Raw genomic sequence first — 16995 nt, 5'->3', positions numbered from 1 at the left:
AAAATACTGTTCCCGCCCGGGATCGAACCGGGGACCTTCTGCGTGTGAAGCAGACGTGATAACCGCTACACTACGGAAACTGCGAACGGGAGGAGTCCATCTCCGTTCACTCGCAATTACCTCAGCCTCTCTCCCGTCCGTGAATGCACACGCGACAGTTCTTTTGACAGCCTGGAAACCATCACAGCCAAGGGCTCAAGAAGTCTTCGGGGTGCTCGAGAAGGTGTCTGCCGTAGCACCCCTAACGAAATAGCGGCGTTTCCCGCAGTCGTGATTGCAAATCATAGCAGCAAAAGCAATCACTTTCTTAGCAGCAGGGAGTGCGAGCCCAGCGGCAGCTCTACATGAAGGTACCAATAGCCCAGGAAGGCCGCCGACCGCGGGAATTCGCGCCGCCCCCATCCCGCCAGCCTACACGAGACTTTCCAGAGCACCCTGGACCACATCGAGGGACCCAGTGCACTGAAATAATAGTCATCTGCCACGTCAGATGGCTCGTTGGTCTAGGGGTATGATTCCTGCTTTGGGTGCAGGAGGTCCCGGGTTCAAATCCCGGACGAGCCCTAGCGTTTTGTGCAAACTGGTCGCACGTGAGTGGCTGAGTCGACGCAAAATGCTCGGCGTCAGTATCAAATGAATTTCATATTTGATGTGAGCAATTGACACTGATCTGACGTGTGAAGGCGATTACGAAGGTTTTTGGGTACAGATGGTAGCAGATGCATGTTAGTATGTCTTGTTTTTAATGATAAAATAGTGTTTCCGCCCGGGATCGACACGGGGACCTTCTGCGTGTTAGGCAGACGTGATAACCGCTACACCACGGAAACTACTTGTGTGCGCCTTACATTAGAGACAACTCGTGCTGGTGTTGTCATCGTTACTAAGAAATTAAATAAATGCGCTACTTGCAGAACAAAGGTACATGCAGAAGATCCTCACATGTCGTGGCTCACTGGAGTACAATACGACATAGGCAGGAAAATACTGTTCCCGCCCGGGATCGAACCGGGGACCTTCTGCGTGTGAAGCAGACGTGATAACCGCTACACTACGGAAACTGCGAACGGGAGGAGTCCATCTCCGTTCACTCGCAATTACCTCAGCCTCTCTCCCGTCCGTGAATGCACACGCGACAGTTCTTTTGACAGCCTGGAAACCATCACAGCCAAGGGCTCAAGAAGTCTTCGGGGTGCTCGAGAAGGTGTCTGCCGTAGCACCCCTAACGAAATAGCGGCGTTTCCCGCAGTCGTGATTGCAAATCATAGCAGCAAAAGCAATCACTTTCTTAGCAGCAGGGAGTGCGAGCCCAGCGGCAGCTCTACATGAAGGTACCAATAGCCCAGGAAGGCCGCCGACCGCGGGAATTCGCGCCGCCCCCATCCCGCCAGCCTACACGAGACTTTCCAGAGCACCCTGGACCACATCGAGGGACCCAGTGCACTGAAATAATGGTCATTTGCCACGTCAGATGGCTCGTTGGTCTAGGGGTATGGTTCCTGCTTTGGGTGCAGGAGGTCCCGGGTTCAAATCCCGGATGAGCCCTAGCGTTTTGTGCAAACTGGTCGCACGTGAGTGGCTGAGTCGACGCAAAATGCTCGGCGTCAGTATCAAATGAAATTCATATTTGATGTGAGCAATTGACACTGATCTGACGTGTGAAGGCGATTACGAAGGTTTTTGGGTACAGATGGTAGCAGATGCATGTTAGTATGTCTTGTTTTTAATGATAAAAAAGTGTTTCCGCCCGGGATCGACACGGGGACCTTCTGCGTGTTAGGCAGACGTGATAACCGCTACACCACGGAAACTACTTGTGTGCGCCTTACATTAGAGACAACTCGTGCTGGTGTTGTCATCGTTACTAAGAAATTAAATAAATGCGCTACTTGCAGAACAAAGGTACATGCAGAAGATCCTCACATGTCGTGGCTCACTGGAGTACAATACGACATAGGCAGGAAAATACTGTTCCCGCCCGGGATCGAACCGGGGACCTTCTGCGTGTGAAGCAGACGTGATAACCGCTACACTACGGAAACTGCGAACGGGAGGAGTCCATCTCCGTTCACTCGCAATTACCTCAGCCTCTCTCCCGTCCGTGAATGCACACGCGACAGTTCTTTTGACAGACTGGAAACCATCACAGCCAAGGGCTCAAGAAGTCTTCGGGGTGCTCGAGAAGGTGTCTGCCGTAGCACCCCTAACGAAATAGCGGCGTTTCCCGCAGTCGTGATTGCAAATCATAGCAGCAAAAGCAATCACTTTCTTAGCAGCAGGGAGTGCGAGCCCAGCGGCAGCTCTACATGAAGGTACCAATAGCCCAGGAAGGCCGCCGACCGCGGGAATTCGCGCCGCCCCCATCCCGCCAGCCTACACGAGACTTTCCAGAGCACCCTGGACCACATCGAGGGACCCAGTGCACTGAAATAATAGTCATCTGCCACGTCAGATGGCTCGTTGGTCTAGGGGTATGATTCCTGCTTTGGGTGCAGGAGGTCCCGGGTTCAAATCCCGGATGAGCCCTTGCGTTTTGTGCAAACTGGTCGCACGTGAGTGGCTGAGTCGACGCAAAATGCTCGGCGTCAGTATCAAATGAAATTCATATTTGATGTGAGCAATTGACACTGATCTGACGTGTGAAGGCGATTACGAAGGTTTTTGGGTACAGATGGTAGCAGATGCATGTTAGTATGTCTTGTTTTTAATGATAAAAAAGTGTTTCCGCCCGGGATCGACACGGGGACCTTCTGCGTGTTAGGCAGACGTGATAACCGCTACACCACGGAAACTACTTGTGTGCGCCTTACATTAGAGACAACTCGTGCTGGTGTTGTCATCGTTACTAAGAAATTAAATAAATGCGCTACTTGCAGAACAAAGGTACATGCAGAAGATCCTCACATGTCGTGGCTCACTGGAGTACAATACGACATAGGCAGGAAAATACTGTTCCCGCCCGGGATCGAACCGGGGACCTTCTGCGTGTGAAGCAGACGTGATAACCGCTACACTACGGAAACTGCGAACGGGAGGAGTCCATCTCCGTTCACTCGCAATTACCTCAGCCTCTCTCCCGTCCGTGAATGCACACGCGACAGTTCTTTTGACAGACTGGAAACCATCACAGCCAAGGGCTCAAGAAGTCTTCGGGGTGCTCGAGAAGGTGTCTGCCGTAGCACCCCTAACGAAATAGCGGCGTTTCCCGCAGTCGTGATTGCAAATCATAGCAGCAAAAGCAATCACTTTCTTAGCAGCAGGGAGTGCGAGCCCAGCGGCAGCTCTACATGAAGGTACCAATAGCCCAGGAAGGCCGCCGACCGCGGGAATTCGCGCCGCCCCCATCCCGCCAGCCTACACGAGACTTTCCAGAGCACCCTGGACCACATCGAGGGACCCAGTGCACTGAAATAATAGTCGTCTGCCACGTCAGATGGCTCGTTGGTCTAGGGGTATGATTCCTGCTTTGGGTGCAGGAGGTCCCGGGTTCAAATCCCGGACGAGCACTAGCGTTTTGTGCAAACTGGTCGCACGTGAGTGGCTGAGTCGACGCAAAATGCTCGGCGTCAGTATCAAATGAATTTCATATTTGATGTGAGCAATTGACACTGATCTGACGTGTGAAGGCGATTACGAAGGTTTTTGGGTACAGATGGTAGCAGATGCATGTTAGTATGTCTTGTTTTTAATGATAAAATAGTGTTTCCGCCCGGGATCGACACGGGGACCTTCTGCGTGTTAGGCAGACGTGATAACCGCTACACCACGGAAACTACTTGTGTGCGCCTTACATTAGAGACAACTCGTGCTGGTGTTGTCATCGTTACTAAGAAATTAAATAAATGCGCTACTTGCAGAACAAAGGTATATGCAGAAGATCCTCACATGTCGTGGCTCACTGGAGTACAATACGACATAGGCAGGAAAATACTGTTCCCGCCCGGGATCGAACCGGGGACCTTCTGCGTGTGAAGCAGACGTGATAACCGCTACACTACGGAAACTGCGAACGGGAGGAGTCCATCTCCGTTCACTCGCAATTACCTCAGCCTCTCTCCCGTCCGTGAATGCACACGCGACAGTTCTTTTGACAGCCTGGAAACCATCACAGCCAAGGGCTCAAGAAGTCTTCGGGGTGCTCGAGAAGGTGTCTGCCGTAGCACCCCTAACGAAATAGCGGCGTTTCCCGCAGTCGTGATTGCAAATCATAGCAGCAAAAGCAATCACTTTCTTAGCAGCAGGGAGTGCGAGCCCAGCGGCAGCTCTACATGAAGGTACCAATAGCCCAGGAAGGCCGCCGACCGCGGGAATTCGCGCCGCCCCCATCCCGCCAGCCTACACGAGACTTTCCAGAGCACCCTGGACCACATCGAGGGACCCAGTGCACTGAAATAATAGTCATCTGCCACGTCAGATGGCTCGTTGGTCTAGGGGTATGATTCCTGCTTTGGGTGCAGGAGGTCCCGGGTTCAAATCCCGGACGAGCCCTAGCGTTTTGTGCAAACTGGTCGCACGTGAGTGGCTGAGTCGACGCAAAATGCTCGGCGTCAGTATCAAATGAAATTCATATTTGATGTGAGCAATTGACACTGATCTGACGTGTGAAGGCGATTACGAAGGTTTTTGGGTACAGATGGTAGCAGATGCATGTTAGTATGTCTTGTTTTTAATGATAAAATAGTGTTTCCGCCCGGGATCGACACGGGGACCTTCTGCGTGTTAGGCAGACGTGATAACCGCTACACCACGGAAACTACTTGTGTGCGCCTTACATTAGAGACAACTCGTGCTGGTGTTGTCATCGTTACTAAGAAATTAAATAAATGCGCTACTTGCAGAACAAAGGTACATGCAGAAGATCCTCACATGTCGTGGCTCACTGGAGTACAATACGACATAGGCAGGAAAATACTGTTCCCGCCCGGGATCGAACCGGGGACCTTCTGCGTGTGAAGCAGACGTGATAACCGCTACACTACGGAAACTGCGAACGGGAGGAGTCCATCTCCGTTCACTCGCAATTACCTCAGCCTCTCTCCCGTCCGTGAATGCACACGCGACAGTTCTTTTGACAGCCTGGAAACCATCACAGCCAAGGGCTCAAGAAGTCTTCGGGGTGCTCGAGAAGGTGTCTGCCGTAGCACCCCTAACGAAATAGCGGCGTTTCCCGCAGTCGTGATTGCAAATCATAGCAGCAAAAGCAATCACTTTCTTAGCAGCAGGGAGTGCGAGCCCAGCGGCAGCTCTACATGAAGGTACCAATAGCCCAGGAAGGCCGCCGACCGCGGGAATTCGCGCCGCCCCCATCCCGCCAGCCTACACGAGACTTTCCAGAGCACCCTGGACCACATCGAGGGACCCAGTGCACTGAAATAATGGTCATTTGCCACGTCAGATGGCTCGTTGGTCTAGGGGTATGGTTCCTGCTTTGGGTGCAGGAGGTCCCGGGTTCAAATCCCGGATGAGCCCTAGCGTTTTGTGCAAACTGGTCGCACGTGAGTGGCTGAGTCGACGCAAAATGCTCGGCGTCAGTATCAAATGAAATTCATATTTGATGTGAGCAATTGACACTGATCTGACGTGTGAAGGCGATTACGAAGGTTTTTGGGTACAGATGGTAGCAGATGCATGTTAGTATGTCTTGTTTTTAATGATAAAAAAGTGTTTCCGCCCGGGATCGACACGGGGACCTTCTGCGTGTTAGGCAGACGTGATAACCGCTACACCACGGAAACTACTTGTGTGCGCCTTACATTAGAGACAACTCGTGCTGGTGTTGTCATCGTTACTAAGAAATTAAATAAATGCGCTACTTGCAGAACAAAGGTACATGCAGAAGATCCTCACATGTCGTGGCTCACTGGAGTACAATACGACATAGGCAGGAAAATACTGTTCCCGCCCGGGATCGAACCGGGGACCTTCTGCGTGTGAAGCAGACGTGATAACCGCTACACTACGGAAACTGCGAACGGGAGGAGTCCATCTCCGTTCACTCGCAATTACCTCAGCCTCTCTCCCGTCCGTGAATGCACACGCGACAGTTCTTTTGACAGACTGGAAACCATCACAGCCAAGGGCTCAAGAAGTCTTCGGGGTGCTCGAGAAGGTGTCTGCCGTAGCACCCCTAACGAAATAGCGGCGTTTCCCGCAGTCGTGATTGCAAATCATAGCAGCAAAAGCAATCACTTTCTTAGCAGCAGGGAGTGCGAGCCCAGCGGCAGCTCTACATGAAGGTACCAATAGCCCAGGAAGGCCGCCGACCGCGGGAATTCGCGCCGCCCCCATCCCGCCAGCCTACACGAGACTTTCCAGAGCACCCTGGACCACATCGAGGGACCCAGTGCACTGAAATAATAGTCATCTGCCACGTCAGATGGCTCGTTGGTCTAGGGGTATGATTCCTGCTTTGGGTGCAGGAGGTCCCGGGTTCAAATCCCGGATGAGCCCTTGCGTTTTGTGCAAACTGGTCGCACGTGAGTGGCTGAGTCGACGCAAAATGCTCGGCGTCAGTATCAAATGAAATTCATATTTGATGTGAGCAATTGACACTGATCTGACGTGTGAAGGCGATTACGAAGGTTTTTGGGTACAGATGGTAGCAGATGCATGTTAGTATGTCTTGTTTTTAATGATAAAAAAGTGTTTCCGCCCGGGATCGACACGGGGACCTTCTGCGTGTTAGGCAGACGTGATAACCGCTACACCACGGAAACTACTTGTGTGCGCCTTACATTAGAGACAACTCGTGCTGGTGTTGTCATCGTTACTAAGAAATTAAATAAATGCGCTACTTGCAGAACAAAGGTACATGCAGAAGATCCTCACATGTCGTGGCTCACTGGAGTACAATACGACATAGGCAGGAAAATACTGTTCCCGCCCGGGATCGAACCGGGGACCTTCTGCGTGTGAAGCAGACGTGATAACCGCTACACTACGGAAACTGCGAACGGGAGGAGTCCATCTCCGTTCACTCGCAATTACCTCAGCCTCTCTCCCGTCCGTGAATGCACACGCGACAGTTCTTTTGACAGACTGGAAACCATCACAGCCAAGGGCTCAAGAAGTCTTCGGGGTGCTCGAGAAGGTGTCTGCCGTAGCACCCCTAACGAAATAGCGGCGTTTCCCGCAGTCGTGATTGCAAATCATAGCAGCAAAAGCAATCACTTTCTTAGCAGCAGGGAGTGCGAGCCCAGCGGCAGCTCTACATGAAGGTACCAATAGCCCAGGAAGGCCGCCGACCGCGGGAATTCGCGCCGCCCCCATCCCGCCAGCCTACACGAGACTTTCCAGAGCACCCTGGACCACATCGAGGGACCCAGTGCACTGAAATAATAGTCGTCTGCCACGTCAGATGGCTCGTTGGTCTAGGGGTATGATTCCTGCTTTGGGTGCAGGAGGTCCCGGGTTCAAATCCCGGACGAGCACTAGCGTTTTGTGCAAACTGGTCGCACGTGAGTGGCTGAGTCGACGCAAAATGCTCGGCGTCAGTATCAAATGAATTTCATATTTGATGTGAGCAATTGACACTGATCTGACGTGTGAAGGCGATTACGAAGGTTTTTGGGTACAGATGGTAGCAGATGCATGTTAGTATGTCTTGTTTTTAATGATAAAATAGTGTTTCCGCCCGGGATCGACACGGGGACCTTCTGCGTGTTAGGCAGACGTGATAACCGCTACACCACGGAAACTACTTGTGTGCGCCTTACATTAGAGACAACTCGTGCTGGTGTTGTCATCGTTACTAAGAAATTAAATAAATGCGCTACTTGCAGAACAAAGGTATATGCAGAAGATCCTCACATGTCGTGGCTCACTGGAGTACAATACGACATAGGCAGGAAAATACTGTTCCCGCCCGGGATCGAACCGGGGACCTTCTGCGTGTGAAGCAGACGTGATAACCGCTACACTACGGAAACTGCGAACGGGAGGAGTCCATCTCCGTTCACTCGCAATTACCTCAGCCTCTCTCCCGTCCGTGAATGCACACGCGACAGTTCTTTTGACAGCCTGGAAACCATCACAGCCAAGGGCTCAAGAAGTCTTCGGGGTGCTCGAGAAGGTGTCTGCCGTAGCACCCCTAACGAAATAGCGGCGTTTCCCGCAGTCGTGATTGCAAATCATAGCAGCAAAAGCAATCACTTTCTTAGCAGCAGGGAGTGCGAGCCCAGCGGCAGCTCTACATGAAGGTACCAATAGCCCAGGAAGGCCGCCGACCGCGGGAATTCGCGCCGCCCCCATCCCGCCAGCCTACACGAGACTTTCCAGAGCACCCTGGACCACATCGAGGGACCCAGTGCACTGAAATAATAGTCATCTGCCACGTCAGATGGCTCGTTGGTCTAGGGGTATGATTCCTGCTTTGGGTGCAGGAGGTCCCGGGTTCAAATCCCGGACGAGCCCTAGCGTTTTGTGCAAACTGGTCGCACGTGAGTGGCTGAGTCGACGCAAAATGCTCGGCGTCAGTATCAAATGAAATTCATATTTGATGTGAGCAATTGACACTGATCTGACGTGTGAAGGCGATTACGAAGGTTTTTGGGTACAGATGGTAGCAGATGCATGTTAGTATGTCTTGTTTTTAATGATAAAATAGTGTTTCCGCCCGGGATCGACACGGGGACCTTCTGCGTGTTAGGCAGACGTGATAACCGCTACACCACGGAAACTACTTGTGTGCGCCTTACATTAGAGACAACTCGTGCTGGTGTTGTCATCGTTACTAAGAAATTAAATAAATGCGCTACTTGCAGAACAAAGGTACATGCAGAAGATCCTCACATGTCGTGGCTCACTGGAGTACAATACGACATAGGCAGGAAAATACTGTTCCCGCCCGGGATCGAACCGGGGACCTTCTGCGTGTGAAGCAGACGTGATAACCGCTACACTACGGAAACTGCGAACGGGAGGAGTCCATCTCCGTTCACTCGCAATTACCTCAGCCTCTCTCCCGTCCGTGAATGCACACGCGACAGTTCTTTTGACAGCCTGGAAACCATCACAGCCAAGGGCTCAAGAAGTCTTCGGGGTGCTCGAGAAGGTGTCTGCCGTAGCACCCCTAACGAAATAGCGGCGTTTCCCGCAGTCGTGATTGCAAATCATAGCAGCAAAAGCAATCACTTTCTTAGCAGCAGGGAGTGCGAGCCCAGCGGCAGCTCTACATGAAGGTACCAATAGCCCAGGAAGGCCGCCGACCGCGGGAATTCGCGCCGCCCCCATCCCGCCAGCCTACACGAGACTTTCCAGAGCACCCTGGACCACATCGAGGGACCCAGTGCACTGAAATAATAGTCATTTGCCACGTCAGATGGCTCGTTGGTCTAGGGGTATGGTTCCTGCTTTGGGTGCAGGAGGTCCCGGGTTCAAATCCCGGATGAGCCCTAGCGTTTTGTGCAAACTGGTCGCACGTGAGTGGCTGAGTCGACGCAAAATGCTCGGCGTCAGTATCAAATGAAATTCATATTTGATGTGAGCAATTGACACTGATCTGACGTGTGAAGGCGATTACGAAGGTTTTTGGGTACAGATGGTAGCAGATGCATGTTAGTATGTCTTGTTTTTAATGATAAAAAAGTGTTTCCGCCCGGGATCGACACGGGGACCTTCTGCGTGTTAGGCAGACGTGATAACCGCTACACCACGGAAACTACTTGTGTGCGCCTTACATTAGAGACAACTCGTGCTGGTGTTGTCATCGTTACTAAGAAATTAAATAAATGCGCTACTTGCAGAACAAAGGTACATGCAGAAGATCCTCACATGTCGTGGCTCACTGGAGTACAATACGACATAGGCAGGAAAATACTGTTCCCGCCCGGGATCGAACCGGGGACCTTCTGCGTGTGAAGCAGACGTGATAACCGCTACACTACGGAAACTGCGAACGGGAGGAGTCCATCTCCGTTCACTCGCAATTACCTCAGCCTCTCTCCCGTCCGTGAATGCACACGGGACAGTTCTTTTGACAGACTGGAAACCATCACAGCCAAGGGCTCAAGAAGTCTTCGGGGTGCTCGAGAAGGTGTCTGCCGTAGCACCCCTAACGAAATAGCGGCGTTTCCCGCAGTCGTGATTGCAAATCATAGCAGCAAAAGCAATCACTTTCTTAGCAGCAGGGAGTGCGAGCCCAGCGGCAGCTCTACATGAAGGTACCAATAGCCCAGGAAGGCCGCCGACCGCGGGAATTCGCGCCGCCCCCATCCCGCCAGCCTACACGAGACTTTCCAGAGCACCCTGGACCACATCGAGGGACCCAGTGCACTGAAATAATAGTCATCTGCCACGTCAGATGGCTCGTTGGTCTAGGGGTATGATTCCTGCTTTGGGTGCAGGAGGTCCCGGGTTCAAATCCCGGATGAGCCCTTGCGTTTTGTGCAAACTGGTCGCACGTGAGTGGCTGAGTCGACGCAAAATGCTCGGCGTCAGTATCAAATGAAATTCATATTTGATGTGAGCAATTGACACTGATCTGACGTGTGAAGGCGATTACGAAGGTTTTTGGGTACAGATGGTAGCAGATGCATGTTAGTATGTCTTGTTTTTAATGATAAAATAGTGTTTCCGCCCGGGATCGACACGGGGACCTTCTGCGTGTTAGGCAGACGTGATAACCGCTACACCACGGAAACTACTTGTGTGCGCCTTACATTAGAGACAACTCGTGCTGGTGTTGTCATCGTTACTAAGAAATTAAATAAATGCGCTACTTGCAGAACAAAGGTACATGCAGAAGATCCTCACATGTCGTGGCTCACTGGAGTACAATACGACATAGGCAGGAAAATACTGTTCCCGCCCGGGATCGAACCGGGGACCTTCTGCGTGTGAAGCAGACGTGATAACCGCTACACTACGGAAACTGCGAACGGGAGGAGTCCATCTCCGTTCACTCGCAATTACCTCAGCCTCTCTCCCGTCCGTGAATGCACACGCGACAGTTCTTTTGACAGCCTGGAAACCATCACAGCCAAGGGCTCAAGAAGTCTTCGGGGTGCTCGAGAAGGTGTCTGCCGTAGCACCCCTAACGAAATAGCGGCGTTTCCCGCAGTCGTGATTGCAAATCATAGCAGCAAAAGCAATCACTTTCTTAGCAGCAGGGAGTGCGAGCCCAGCGGCAGCTCTACATGAAGGTACCAATAGCCCAGGAAGGCCGCCGACCGCGGGAATTCGCGCCGCCCCCATCCCGCCAGCCTACACGAGACTTTCCAGAGCACCCTGGACCACATCGAGGGACCCAGTGCACTGAAATAATAGTCATTTGCCACGTCAGATGGCTCGTTGGTCTAGGGGTATGGTTCCTGCTTTGGGTGCAGGAGGTCCCGGGTTCAAATCCCGGATGAGCCCTAGCGTTTTGTGCAAACTGGTCGCACGTGAGTGGCTGAGTCGACGCAAAATGCTCGGCGTCAGTATCAAATGAAATTCATATTTGATGTGAGCAATTGACACTGATCTGACGTGTGAAGGCGATTACGAAGGTTTTTGGGTACAGATGGTAGCAGATGCATGTTAGTATGTCTTGTTTTTAATGATAAAAAAGTGTTTCCGCCCGGGATCGACACGGGGACCTTCTGCGTGTTAGGCAGACGTGATAACCGCTACACCACGGAAACTACTTGTGTGCGCCTTACATTAGAGACAACTCGTGCTGGTGTTGTCATCGTTACTAAGAAATTAAATAAATGCGCTACTTGCAGAACAAAGGTACATGCAGAAGATCCTCACATGTCGTGGCTCACTGGAGTACAATACGACATAGGCAGGAAAATACTGTTCCCGCCCGGGATCGAACCGGGGACCTTCTGCGTGTGAAGCAGACGTGATAACCGCTACACTACGGAAACTGCGAACGGGAGGAGTCCATCTCCGTTCACTCGCAATTACCTCAGCCTCTCTCCCGTCCGTGAATGCACACGGGACAGTTCTTTTGACAGACTGGAAACCATCACAGCCAAGGGCTCAAGAAGTCTTCGGGGTGCTCGAGAAGGTGTCTGCCGTAGCACCCCTAACGAAATAGCGGCGTTTCCCGCAGTCGTGATTGCAAATCATAGCAGCAAAAGCAATCACTTTCTTAGCAGCAGGGAGTGCGAGCCCAGCGGCAGCTCTACATGAAGGTACCAATAGCCCAGGAAGGCCGCCGACCGCGGGAATTCGCGCCGCCCCCATCCCGCCAGCCTACACGAGACTTTCCAGAGCACCCTGGACCACATCGAGGGACCCAGTGCACTGAAATAATAGTCATCTGCCACGTCAGATGGCTCGTTGGTCTAGGGGTATGATTCCTGCTTTGGGTGCAGGAGGTCCCGGGTTCAAATCCCGGATGAGCCCTTGCGTTTTGTGCAAACTGGTCGCACGTGAGTGGCTGAGTCGACGCAAAATGCTCGGCGTCAGTATCAAATGAAATTCATATTTGATGTGAGCAATTGACACTGATCTGACGTGTGAAGGCGATTACGAAGGTTTTTGGGTACAGATGGTAGCAGATGCATGTTAGTATGTCTTGTTTTTAATGATAAAATAGTGTTTCCGCCCGGGATCGACACGGGGACCTTCTGCGTGTTAGGCAGACGTGATAACCGCTACACCACGGAAACTACTTGTGTGCGCCTTACATTAGAGACAACTCGTGCTGGTGTTGTCATCGTTACTAAGAAATTAAATAAATGCGCTACTTGCAGAACAAAGGTACATGCAGAAGATCCTCACATGTCGTGGCTCACTGGAGTACAATACGACATAGGCAGGAAAATACTGTTCCCGCCCGGGATCGAACCGGGGACCTTCTGCGTGTGAAGCAGACGTGATAACCGCTACACTACGGAAACTGCGAACGGGAGGAGTCCATCTCCGTTCACTCGCAATTACCTCAGCCTCTCTCCCGTCCGTGAATGCACACGCGACAGTTCTTTTGACAGCCTGGAAACCATCACAGCCAAGGGCTCAAGAAGTCTTCGGGGTGCTCGAGAAGGTGTCTGCCGTAGCACCCCTAACGAAATAGCGGCGTTTCCCGCAGTCGTGATTGCAAATCATAGCAGCAAAAGCAATCACTTTCTTAGCAGCAGGGAGTGCGAGCCCAGCGGCAGCTCTACATGAAGGTACCAATAGCCCAGGAAGGCCGCCGACCGCGGGAATTCGCGCCGCCCCCATCCCGCCAGCCTACACGAGACTTTCCAGAGCACCCTGGACCACATCGAGGGACCCAGTGCACTGAAATAATAGTCATTTGCCACGTCAGATGGCTCGTTGGTCTAGGGGTATGGTTCCTGCTTTGGGTGCAGGAGGTCCCGGGTTCAAATCCCGGATGAGCCCTAGCGTTTTGTGCAAACTGGTCGCACGTGAGTGGCTGAGTCGACGCAAAATGCTCGGCGTCAGTATCAAATGAAATTCATATTTGATGTGAGCAATTGACACTGATCTGACGTGTGAAGGCGATTACGAAGGTTTTTGGGTACAGATGGTAGCAGATGCATGTTAGTATGTCTTGTTTTTAATGATAAAAAAGTGTTTCCGCCCGGGATCGACACGGGGACCTTCTGCGTGTTAGGCAGACGTGATAACCGCTACACCACGGAAACTACTTGTGTGCGCCTTACATTAGAGACAACTCGTGCTGGTGTTGTCATCGTTACTAAGAAATTAAATAAATGCGCTACTTGCAGAACAAAGGTACATGCAGAAGATCCTCACATGTCGTGGCTCACTGGAGTACAATACGACATAGGCAGGAAAATACTGTTCCCGCCCGGGATCGAACCGGGGACCTTCTGCGTGTGAAGCAGACGTGATAACCGCTACACTACGGAAACTGCGAACGGGAGGAGTCCATCTCCGTTCACTCGCAATTACCTCAGCCTCTCTCCCGTCCGTGAATGCACACGCGACAGTTCTTTTGACAGACTGGAAACCATCACAGCCAAGGGCTCAAGAAGTCTTCGGGGTGCTCGAGAAGGTGTCTGCCGTAGCACCCCTAACGAAATAGCGGCGTTTCCCGCAGTCGTGATTGCAAATCATAGCAGCAAAAGCAATCACTTTCTTAGCAGCAGGGAGTGCGAGCCCAGCGGCAGCTCTACATGAAGGTACCAATAGCCCAGGAAGGCCGCCGACCGCGGGAATTCGCGCCGCCCCCATCCCGCCAGCCTACACGAGACTTTCCAGAGCACCCTGGACCACATCGAGGGACCCAGTGCACTGAAATAATAGTCATCTGCCACGTCAGATGGCTCGTTGGTCTAGGGGTATGATTCCTGCATTGGGTGCAGGAGGTCCCGGGTTCAAATCCCGGATGAGCCCTAGCGTATTGTGCAAACTGGTCGCACGTGAGTGGCTGAGTCGACGCAAAATGCTCGGCGTCAGTATCAAATGAAATTCATATTTGATGTGAGCAATTGACACTGATCTGACGTGTGAAGGCGATTACGAAGGTTTTTGGGTACAGATGGTAGCAGATGCATGTTAGTATGTCTTGTTTTTAATGATAAAAAAGTGTTTCCGCCCGGGATCGACACGGGGACCTTCTGCGTGTTAGGCAGACGTGATAACCGCTACACCACGGAAACTACTTGTGTGCGCCTTACATTAGAGACAACTCGTGCTGGTGTTGTCATCGTTACTAAGAAATTAAATAAATGCGCTACTTGCAGAACAAAGGTACATGCAGAAGATCCTCACATGTCGTGGCTCACTGGAGTACAATACGACATAGGCAGGAAAATACTGTTCCCGCCCGGGATCGAACCGGGGACCTTCTGCGTGTGAAGCAGACGTGATAACCGCTACACTACGGAAACTGCGAACGGGAGGAGTCCATCTCCGTTCACTCGCAATTACCTCAGCCTCTCTCCCGTCCGTGAATGCACACGCGACAGTTCTTTTGACAGACTGGAAACCATCACAGCCAAGGGCTCAAGAAGTCTTCGGGGTGCTCGAGAAGGTGTCTGCCGTAGCACCCCTAACGAAATAGCGGCGTTTCCCGCAGTCGTGATTGCAAATCATAGCAGCAAAAGCAATCACTTTCTTAGCAGCAGGGAGTGCGAGCCCAGCGGCAGCTCTACATGAAGGTACCAATAGCCCAGGAAGGCCGCCGACCGCGGGAATTCGCGCCGCCCCCATCCCGCCAGCCTACACGAGACTTTCCAGAGCACCCTGGACCACATCGAGGGACCCAGTGCACTGAAATAATAGTCATCTGCCACGTCAGATGGCTCGTTGGTCTAGGGGTATGATTCCTGCTTTGGGTGCAGGAGGTCCCGGGTTCAAATCCCGGATGAGCCCTTGCGTTTTGTGCAAACTGGTCGCACGTGAGTGGCTGAGTCGACGCAAAATGCTCGGCGTCAGTATCAAATGAAATTCATATTTGATGTGAGCAATTGACACTGATCTGACGTGTGAAGGCGATTACGAAGGTTTTTGGGTACAGATGGTAGCAGATGCATGTTAGTATGTCTTGTTTTTAATGATAAAAAAGTGTTTCCGCCCGGGATCGACACGGGGACCTTCTGCGTGTTAGGCAGACGTGATAACCGCTACACCACGGAAACTACTTGTGTGCGCCTTACATTAGAGACAACTCGTGCTGGTGTTGTCATCGTTACTAAGAAATTAAATAAATGCGCTACTTGCAGAACAAAGGTACATGCAGAAGATCCTCACATGTCGTGGCTCACTGGAGTACAATACGACATAGGCAGGAAAATACTGTTCCCGCCCGGGATCGAACCGGGGACCTTCTGCGTGTGAAGCAGACGTGATAACCGCTACACTACGGAAACTGCGAACGGGAGGAGTCCATCTCCGTTCACTCGCAATTACCTCAGCCTCTCTCCCGTCCGTGAATGCACACGCGACAGTTCTTTTGACAGACTGGAAACCATCACAGCCAAGGGCTCAAGAAGTCTTCGGGGTGCTCGAGAAGGTGTCTGCCGTAGCACCCCTAACGAAATAGCGGCGTTTCCCGCAGTCGTGATTGCAAATCATAGCAGCAAAAGCAATCACTTTCTTAGCAGCAGGGAGTGCGAGCCCAGCGGCAGCTCTACATGAAGGTACCAATAGCCCAGGAAGGCCGCCGACCGCGGGAATTCGCGCCGCCCCCATCCCGCCAGCCTACACGAGACTTTCCAGAGCACCCTGGACCACATCGAGGGACCCAGTGCACTGAAATAATAGTCATCTGCCACGTCAGATGGCTCGTTGGTCTAGGGGTATGATTCCTGCATTGGGTGCAGGAGGTCCCGGGTTCAAATCCCGGATGAGCCCTAGCGTATTGTGCAAACTGGTCGCACGTGAGTGGCTGAGTCGACGCAAAATGCTCGGCGTCAGTATCAAATGAAATTCATATTTGATGTGAGCAATTGACACTGATCTGACGTGTGAAGGCGATTACGAAGGTTTTTGGGTACAGATGGTAGCAGATGCATGTTAGTATGTCTTGTTTTTAATGATAAAAAAGTGTTTCCGCCCGGGATCGACACGGGGACCTTCTGCGTGTTAGGCAGACGTGATAACCGCTACACCACGGAAACTACTTGTGTGCGCCTTACATTAGAGACAACTCGTGCTGGTGTTGTCATCGTTACTAAGAAATTAAATAAATGCGCTACTTGCAGAACAAAGGTACATGCAGAAGATCCTCACATGTCGTGGCTCACTGGAGTACAATACGACATAGGCAGGAAAATACTGTTCCCGCCCGGGATCGAACCGGGGACCTTCTGCGTGTGAAGCAGACGTGATAACCGCTACACTACGGAAACTGCGAACGGGAGGAGTCCATCTCCGTTCACTCGCAATTACCTCAGCCTCTCTCCCGTCCGTGAATGCACACGCGACAGTTCTTTTGACAGACTGGAAACCATCACAGCCAAGGGCTCAAGAAGTCTTCGGGGTGCTCGAGAAGGTGTCTGCCGTAGCACCCCTAACGAAATAGCGGCGTTTCCCGCAGTCGTGATTGCAAATCATAGCAGCAAAAGCAATCACTTTCTTAGCAGCAGG

At 52.0% G+C, this 16995-nt stretch overlaps 52 non-coding genes across 52 annotated transcripts; 17 read left to right on the top strand and 35 right to left on the bottom strand.

Annotated features, from left to right (window-relative positions):
- Positions 1-7: 7 nt before the first annotated feature.
- On the bottom strand, positions 8-80 carry Trnav-cac (transfer RNA valine (anticodon CAC)). Its single transcript has one exon. It is a non-coding gene; the product is annotated as a tRNA-Val (tRNA).
- A 412-nt stretch (positions 81-492) lies between these two features.
- On the top strand, positions 493-564 carry Trnap-ugg (transfer RNA proline (anticodon UGG)). Its single transcript has one exon. It is a non-coding gene; the product is annotated as a tRNA-Pro (tRNA).
- A 193-nt stretch (positions 565-757) lies between these two features.
- Positions 758-830, bottom strand: Trnav-aac (transfer RNA valine (anticodon AAC)). Its single transcript has one exon. It is a non-coding gene; the product is annotated as a tRNA-Val (tRNA).
- A 158-nt stretch (positions 831-988) lies between these two features.
- Trnav-cac (transfer RNA valine (anticodon CAC)) lies at positions 989-1061 on the bottom strand. The gene has a single exon. It is a non-coding gene; the product is annotated as a tRNA-Val (tRNA).
- Positions 1062-1473: 412 nt separating this feature from the next.
- On the top strand, positions 1474-1545 carry Trnap-ugg (transfer RNA proline (anticodon UGG)). Its single transcript has one exon. It is a non-coding gene; the product is annotated as a tRNA-Pro (tRNA).
- A 193-nt stretch (positions 1546-1738) lies between these two features.
- On the bottom strand, positions 1739-1811 carry Trnav-aac (transfer RNA valine (anticodon AAC)). Its single transcript has one exon. It is a non-coding gene; the product is annotated as a tRNA-Val (tRNA).
- A 158-nt stretch (positions 1812-1969) lies between these two features.
- Positions 1970-2042, bottom strand: Trnav-cac (transfer RNA valine (anticodon CAC)). Its single transcript has one exon. It is a non-coding gene; the product is annotated as a tRNA-Val (tRNA).
- Positions 2043-2454: 412 nt separating this feature from the next.
- On the top strand, positions 2455-2526 carry Trnap-ugg (transfer RNA proline (anticodon UGG)). The gene has a single exon. It is a non-coding gene; the product is annotated as a tRNA-Pro (tRNA).
- A 193-nt stretch (positions 2527-2719) lies between these two features.
- On the bottom strand, positions 2720-2792 carry Trnav-aac (transfer RNA valine (anticodon AAC)). Its single transcript has one exon. It is a non-coding gene; the product is annotated as a tRNA-Val (tRNA).
- Positions 2793-2950: 158 nt separating this feature from the next.
- On the bottom strand, positions 2951-3023 carry Trnav-cac (transfer RNA valine (anticodon CAC)). Its single transcript has one exon. It is a non-coding gene; the product is annotated as a tRNA-Val (tRNA).
- A 412-nt stretch (positions 3024-3435) lies between these two features.
- Positions 3436-3508, top strand: Trnap-ugg (transfer RNA proline (anticodon UGG)). The gene has a single exon. It is a non-coding gene; the product is annotated as a tRNA-Pro (tRNA).
- A 192-nt stretch (positions 3509-3700) lies between these two features.
- On the bottom strand, positions 3701-3773 carry Trnav-aac (transfer RNA valine (anticodon AAC)). Its single transcript has one exon. It is a non-coding gene; the product is annotated as a tRNA-Val (tRNA).
- A 158-nt stretch (positions 3774-3931) lies between these two features.
- Positions 3932-4004, bottom strand: Trnav-cac (transfer RNA valine (anticodon CAC)). Its single transcript has one exon. It is a non-coding gene; the product is annotated as a tRNA-Val (tRNA).
- Positions 4005-4416: 412 nt separating this feature from the next.
- Trnap-ugg (transfer RNA proline (anticodon UGG)) lies at positions 4417-4488 on the top strand. The gene has a single exon. It is a non-coding gene; the product is annotated as a tRNA-Pro (tRNA).
- A 193-nt stretch (positions 4489-4681) lies between these two features.
- On the bottom strand, positions 4682-4754 carry Trnav-aac (transfer RNA valine (anticodon AAC)). The gene has a single exon. It is a non-coding gene; the product is annotated as a tRNA-Val (tRNA).
- Positions 4755-4912: 158 nt separating this feature from the next.
- Positions 4913-4985, bottom strand: Trnav-cac (transfer RNA valine (anticodon CAC)). The gene has a single exon. It is a non-coding gene; the product is annotated as a tRNA-Val (tRNA).
- A 412-nt stretch (positions 4986-5397) lies between these two features.
- Trnap-ugg (transfer RNA proline (anticodon UGG)) lies at positions 5398-5469 on the top strand. Its single transcript has one exon. It is a non-coding gene; the product is annotated as a tRNA-Pro (tRNA).
- Positions 5470-5662: 193 nt separating this feature from the next.
- Positions 5663-5735, bottom strand: Trnav-aac (transfer RNA valine (anticodon AAC)). The gene has a single exon. It is a non-coding gene; the product is annotated as a tRNA-Val (tRNA).
- A 158-nt stretch (positions 5736-5893) lies between these two features.
- On the bottom strand, positions 5894-5966 carry Trnav-cac (transfer RNA valine (anticodon CAC)). The gene has a single exon. It is a non-coding gene; the product is annotated as a tRNA-Val (tRNA).
- Positions 5967-6378: 412 nt separating this feature from the next.
- Positions 6379-6450, top strand: Trnap-ugg (transfer RNA proline (anticodon UGG)). Its single transcript has one exon. It is a non-coding gene; the product is annotated as a tRNA-Pro (tRNA).
- Positions 6451-6643: 193 nt separating this feature from the next.
- Trnav-aac (transfer RNA valine (anticodon AAC)) lies at positions 6644-6716 on the bottom strand. The gene has a single exon. It is a non-coding gene; the product is annotated as a tRNA-Val (tRNA).
- Positions 6717-6874: 158 nt separating this feature from the next.
- Positions 6875-6947, bottom strand: Trnav-cac (transfer RNA valine (anticodon CAC)). The gene has a single exon. It is a non-coding gene; the product is annotated as a tRNA-Val (tRNA).
- Positions 6948-7359: 412 nt separating this feature from the next.
- Trnap-ugg (transfer RNA proline (anticodon UGG)) lies at positions 7360-7432 on the top strand. Its single transcript has one exon. It is a non-coding gene; the product is annotated as a tRNA-Pro (tRNA).
- A 192-nt stretch (positions 7433-7624) lies between these two features.
- On the bottom strand, positions 7625-7697 carry Trnav-aac (transfer RNA valine (anticodon AAC)). Its single transcript has one exon. It is a non-coding gene; the product is annotated as a tRNA-Val (tRNA).
- Positions 7698-7855: 158 nt separating this feature from the next.
- Trnav-cac (transfer RNA valine (anticodon CAC)) lies at positions 7856-7928 on the bottom strand. Its single transcript has one exon. It is a non-coding gene; the product is annotated as a tRNA-Val (tRNA).
- A 412-nt stretch (positions 7929-8340) lies between these two features.
- On the top strand, positions 8341-8412 carry Trnap-ugg (transfer RNA proline (anticodon UGG)). The gene has a single exon. It is a non-coding gene; the product is annotated as a tRNA-Pro (tRNA).
- Positions 8413-8605: 193 nt separating this feature from the next.
- Trnav-aac (transfer RNA valine (anticodon AAC)) lies at positions 8606-8678 on the bottom strand. Its single transcript has one exon. It is a non-coding gene; the product is annotated as a tRNA-Val (tRNA).
- A 158-nt stretch (positions 8679-8836) lies between these two features.
- Positions 8837-8909, bottom strand: Trnav-cac (transfer RNA valine (anticodon CAC)). Its single transcript has one exon. It is a non-coding gene; the product is annotated as a tRNA-Val (tRNA).
- A 412-nt stretch (positions 8910-9321) lies between these two features.
- Trnap-ugg (transfer RNA proline (anticodon UGG)) lies at positions 9322-9393 on the top strand. Its single transcript has one exon. It is a non-coding gene; the product is annotated as a tRNA-Pro (tRNA).
- Positions 9394-9586: 193 nt separating this feature from the next.
- On the bottom strand, positions 9587-9659 carry Trnav-aac (transfer RNA valine (anticodon AAC)). The gene has a single exon. It is a non-coding gene; the product is annotated as a tRNA-Val (tRNA).
- Positions 9660-9817: 158 nt separating this feature from the next.
- Positions 9818-9890, bottom strand: Trnav-cac (transfer RNA valine (anticodon CAC)). The gene has a single exon. It is a non-coding gene; the product is annotated as a tRNA-Val (tRNA).
- Positions 9891-10302: 412 nt separating this feature from the next.
- Positions 10303-10374, top strand: Trnap-ugg (transfer RNA proline (anticodon UGG)). Its single transcript has one exon. It is a non-coding gene; the product is annotated as a tRNA-Pro (tRNA).
- A 193-nt stretch (positions 10375-10567) lies between these two features.
- Trnav-aac (transfer RNA valine (anticodon AAC)) lies at positions 10568-10640 on the bottom strand. Its single transcript has one exon. It is a non-coding gene; the product is annotated as a tRNA-Val (tRNA).
- A 158-nt stretch (positions 10641-10798) lies between these two features.
- On the bottom strand, positions 10799-10871 carry Trnav-cac (transfer RNA valine (anticodon CAC)). The gene has a single exon. It is a non-coding gene; the product is annotated as a tRNA-Val (tRNA).
- A 412-nt stretch (positions 10872-11283) lies between these two features.
- On the top strand, positions 11284-11355 carry Trnap-ugg (transfer RNA proline (anticodon UGG)). Its single transcript has one exon. It is a non-coding gene; the product is annotated as a tRNA-Pro (tRNA).
- Positions 11356-11548: 193 nt separating this feature from the next.
- On the bottom strand, positions 11549-11621 carry Trnav-aac (transfer RNA valine (anticodon AAC)). Its single transcript has one exon. It is a non-coding gene; the product is annotated as a tRNA-Val (tRNA).
- A 158-nt stretch (positions 11622-11779) lies between these two features.
- Positions 11780-11852, bottom strand: Trnav-cac (transfer RNA valine (anticodon CAC)). The gene has a single exon. It is a non-coding gene; the product is annotated as a tRNA-Val (tRNA).
- Positions 11853-12264: 412 nt separating this feature from the next.
- On the top strand, positions 12265-12336 carry Trnap-ugg (transfer RNA proline (anticodon UGG)). Its single transcript has one exon. It is a non-coding gene; the product is annotated as a tRNA-Pro (tRNA).
- A 193-nt stretch (positions 12337-12529) lies between these two features.
- Trnav-aac (transfer RNA valine (anticodon AAC)) lies at positions 12530-12602 on the bottom strand. Its single transcript has one exon. It is a non-coding gene; the product is annotated as a tRNA-Val (tRNA).
- Positions 12603-12760: 158 nt separating this feature from the next.
- Positions 12761-12833, bottom strand: Trnav-cac (transfer RNA valine (anticodon CAC)). Its single transcript has one exon. It is a non-coding gene; the product is annotated as a tRNA-Val (tRNA).
- Positions 12834-13245: 412 nt separating this feature from the next.
- Trnap-ugg (transfer RNA proline (anticodon UGG)) lies at positions 13246-13317 on the top strand. The gene has a single exon. It is a non-coding gene; the product is annotated as a tRNA-Pro (tRNA).
- A 193-nt stretch (positions 13318-13510) lies between these two features.
- Positions 13511-13583, bottom strand: Trnav-aac (transfer RNA valine (anticodon AAC)). The gene has a single exon. It is a non-coding gene; the product is annotated as a tRNA-Val (tRNA).
- A 158-nt stretch (positions 13584-13741) lies between these two features.
- On the bottom strand, positions 13742-13814 carry Trnav-cac (transfer RNA valine (anticodon CAC)). Its single transcript has one exon. It is a non-coding gene; the product is annotated as a tRNA-Val (tRNA).
- A 412-nt stretch (positions 13815-14226) lies between these two features.
- On the top strand, positions 14227-14298 carry Trnap-ugg (transfer RNA proline (anticodon UGG)). The gene has a single exon. It is a non-coding gene; the product is annotated as a tRNA-Pro (tRNA).
- A 193-nt stretch (positions 14299-14491) lies between these two features.
- Trnav-aac (transfer RNA valine (anticodon AAC)) lies at positions 14492-14564 on the bottom strand. Its single transcript has one exon. It is a non-coding gene; the product is annotated as a tRNA-Val (tRNA).
- Positions 14565-14722: 158 nt separating this feature from the next.
- On the bottom strand, positions 14723-14795 carry Trnav-cac (transfer RNA valine (anticodon CAC)). The gene has a single exon. It is a non-coding gene; the product is annotated as a tRNA-Val (tRNA).
- Positions 14796-15207: 412 nt separating this feature from the next.
- On the top strand, positions 15208-15279 carry Trnap-ugg (transfer RNA proline (anticodon UGG)). The gene has a single exon. It is a non-coding gene; the product is annotated as a tRNA-Pro (tRNA).
- A 193-nt stretch (positions 15280-15472) lies between these two features.
- Positions 15473-15545, bottom strand: Trnav-aac (transfer RNA valine (anticodon AAC)). The gene has a single exon. It is a non-coding gene; the product is annotated as a tRNA-Val (tRNA).
- A 158-nt stretch (positions 15546-15703) lies between these two features.
- Trnav-cac (transfer RNA valine (anticodon CAC)) lies at positions 15704-15776 on the bottom strand. Its single transcript has one exon. It is a non-coding gene; the product is annotated as a tRNA-Val (tRNA).
- A 412-nt stretch (positions 15777-16188) lies between these two features.
- Trnap-ugg (transfer RNA proline (anticodon UGG)) lies at positions 16189-16260 on the top strand. The gene has a single exon. It is a non-coding gene; the product is annotated as a tRNA-Pro (tRNA).
- Positions 16261-16453: 193 nt separating this feature from the next.
- Positions 16454-16526, bottom strand: Trnav-aac (transfer RNA valine (anticodon AAC)). The gene has a single exon. It is a non-coding gene; the product is annotated as a tRNA-Val (tRNA).
- Positions 16527-16684: 158 nt separating this feature from the next.
- On the bottom strand, positions 16685-16757 carry Trnav-cac (transfer RNA valine (anticodon CAC)). Its single transcript has one exon. It is a non-coding gene; the product is annotated as a tRNA-Val (tRNA).
- Positions 16758-16995: the final 238 nt, after the last annotated feature.

Source organism: Schistocerca gregaria, chromosome 2, assembly GCF_023897955.1.
Source record: "Schistocerca gregaria isolate iqSchGreg1 chromosome 2, iqSchGreg1.2, whole genome shotgun sequence".
Classification (NCBI taxonomy): domain Eukaryota; kingdom Metazoa; phylum Arthropoda; class Insecta; order Orthoptera; family Acrididae; genus Schistocerca; species Schistocerca gregaria.
The sequence above is the reverse complement of the archived record's forward strand: the minus strand, read 5'-3'. Positions and strand labels throughout refer to the sequence as shown.